Source organism: Micropterus dolomieu, unplaced genomic scaffold (genome assembly GCF_021292245.1).
Source record: "Micropterus dolomieu isolate WLL.071019.BEF.003 ecotype Adirondacks unplaced genomic scaffold, ASM2129224v1 contig_14435, whole genome shotgun sequence".
NCBI lineage: Eukaryota > Metazoa > Chordata > Actinopteri > Centrarchiformes > Centrarchidae > Micropterus > Micropterus dolomieu.
In genome coordinates this window covers 6,189-9,222 of record NW_025743421.1, presented here as the reverse complement: position 1 = coordinate 9,222, position 3,034 = coordinate 6,189, and the positions used below count along the sequence as shown (strand labels likewise).

Below are 3,034 nucleotides of genomic sequence, written 5' to 3'. Positions count from 1 at the left end.
ACATAAACATGTGAAATTCATTCTCTGCATTTAACACTCGTTGCCTCAAGAACCTAATCTAAGATGTTTCTGATGGTGTGGAAAACTGGAGTGCCCACACAGGAAGGAGGAAACCCACACAGACACAGGGAGAACATGCATTCTCCACACAGAAAGGCCTGGAGATGACGGGTTCGAAAATGAGACCACCTTGCTGTGAGGCCACAGTGCTTTCCGTCCATAAGATCTTCCTTCTGGACCTTTGGAAAGTTCAGTGGCACTTCTGTAGGTCCTCTTCAACGAAAGGTGTACCTGGAGCTTGTATTCAAGTCCATCAGTCACCTGCACACTGAGTATAAGCCCTCTTGCAAACACCTACTGTTCATTCAAGCCTGGAAACATAGAAGCAGCTTCATGGGACACAAAGGCTGCGAAGCAGAAGGACAAAGAAGATGCAGATGAGAAGACCTTAGTGGCACATAAACACAAAAAACATATTCAAAAACTAGAGTATGATGTATTTTCACAGATAAAGCCACAAAGCAAAATATAAAGTAGTTTGAATTAGCTTTACTTTCCATCTTAAAATGTGAATGTAGGACTTTTGACATACAGAATATCTCTACTGTGTGGTGTTGGAACATTTACCTTTACACTATGAAAGACATACTTTGTAATCTATTAAAATTCTGTCCCTCTTTTCCCTTTTAAATTCTTCCATCCAACTATCCACTAGATACAACGTGGATGGCACCGCTCAGATGACTGGGAAGCCTATCTGTCCCCATCTCTTAAAAGAAGAGTATCACCACAGCAGCCCCACTGTGCACATCCAGCCAGCCAGTTAAAGAGCTGAAGTTCAAACAGCCCCAAGAACTGAAGGTTTTGCCCAAGAACTTCCACTCATCCTACGATGGACTGGACCACTAGTGATGCCCGTCAGCAGCTGGAGCCTCACGCAGACGCACACACACTGATGTACATAGGCTATATTGGTTACAGTTGTTCATTAAAATGAGCGTATTATTATTTTTTTGCATTTTTTTTAATACCTTTACTGGTTTTAATGGTTTTAATATAATTCAATAATTTAATAAAAGTACTAAGGCAAATATCTAGTCGTAGTAAAGACTCCAATAAATTGTCTCTCACAAATAGTCTGACAGATTCGTCATCCTGGTTGTTCATAATTATGTTCTAATAAAATTTTATATAATTTGGGATGAACTTTGGGATGTAATTTTGAATGTTGTGTGGTTTACACAGTAAAATAAATTTTAACCTTACTGATTAAACTGATTTCATTTTGTCATTATGAGCCAACATTATTCACAATGTAAAGATAGCTTATTGATGATTAACATGATTTCAAAACATGCATCTTATTATTTAGCTTAGGTATCATCAGAAGGTTTGCTTTCACAAAGAGTTCAGGTAACCTTTCTCAAATATGTCCATTTTGGAGGAAAGCAATGCAGCGTTTTTTTTAAAGCAAGTATCTTAATAGCCTGCAGATGCCTTTTCAGAATCAGAATGAGCCTTATTGTCAAGTAGTGTTTTACACATACGAGGAATTTGCTGGTGTGATAAGGTGCTACACGTAGACAAAAATACAGTCAACATAAATAAATGTGGAAATATATAAATATGGATTAAGGAAAGTTTTTGTAGCAGCTTGTATAGTGTAGTGTTTTGGGATAACATATATATTATCGCAGGAGTCCGGAAGGATAGCTTTGGATAAATAAATAAAAAGTTTCCAGCCAGGGAATAAATGACAAGCTGTTTTTTCCCTGAATGGACTGAAACACACGTTTGTGTCACGTTGCCTTTGGCCTGGATTTAGGATGACATGGTAAAACAAAGCTTTGTAGAAACAAGGGTAGGCTCGCTATCAATAGTACACAGACTGAAGGGGTCATAAAAAGACAATTGAGGCTTAAACTGTTCACTGATGACCATGTAAAGATAGTTGTTCCACTTATGGTCGCCCACCCTTCCACTTATGGCCGCCCACCCTGAGCCATGGTTCTGCTCGAGGTTTCTGCCTCTTAAAAGGAAGTTTTTCCTTGCCTCTGTCGCCTAGTGCTTGCTCTTGGTGGGAACTGTTGGGCTTCTGTAAATAGCATCACAGAGTACGGGCTAGACCTGCTCTTTTATGAAAAGCGCTGTGAGATAACTGTTGTTGTGATTTGGCGCTATATAAATAAAATTGAATTGAATTGAAAAATGAATTGGGATGAACTTTGGGATGTAATTTTGAATGTTGTGTGGTTTACACAGTAAAATAAATTTTAACCTTACTGATTAAACTGATTTCATTTTGTCATTATCAGCCAACATTATTCACAATGTAAAGATAGCTTATTGATGATTAACATGATTTCAAAACATGCATCTTATTATTTAGCTTAGGTATCATCAGAAGGTTTGCTTTCACAAAGAGTTCAGGTAACCTATCTCAAAAAAAAGAAAACAAAGCTTTGTAGAAACAAGGGTAGGCTCGCTATCAACAGTACACAGACTGAAGGGGTCATAAAAAGACAAATGAGGCTTAAACTGTTCACTGATGACCATGTAAAGATAGTTGTTCCACTTATGGTGATTTCTTACTTTCTTTGTATGTTCTATTTTAGGAGATACTTTTACTTACTTTTAATCTGACAATGATGATAAATAAAATGCAAATTAATTATTTATGTCAAATTTGATCTAAAATCATCAATCAATAGATGTTACAAGCTATAACCTAGAGTAGCTCAAATTTTAGTAAATGTAGTTAATTTACTTGATCAGTCTGGGACTTTTGTGTTGAGTTGTTCATGTTTGTCTGTACTTACTTTCTGCTTATGGGTGGCTACGATCACAGTAAAGTAGATTAGTGATGATTTAGTGAGGTCTGTTGTTCTTCTGTACTGATGGTGTGACAACAGTGGAGCTCATTATCATTTTAGAAAACGGCGTTTTAAACGCCGTTTTGTTAACTAAATGCCGCTTTTTACAGCGTGTCAAAATAAAACGGCGTATCACGTTAAGTCAGCGTTGCGTTGTCAAA

At 37.2% G+C, this 3,034-nt stretch overlaps 1 long non-coding RNA gene across 1 annotated transcript in view; it reads left to right on the top strand.

Annotated features, from left to right (window-relative positions):
- The window catches only part of LOC123966857, a 4,133-nt gene extending 3,162 nt beyond the window's left edge, over nucleotides 1–971 (top strand). Inside the window, exon 4 of the long non-coding RNA XR_006824087.1 lies at nucleotides 716–971. This is a non-coding gene — a long non-coding RNA (uncharacterized LOC123966857). The remainder of the gene's footprint in view (nucleotides 1–715) is intronic.
- The last annotated feature ends 2,063 nt before the right edge of the window (nucleotides 972–3,034 follow it).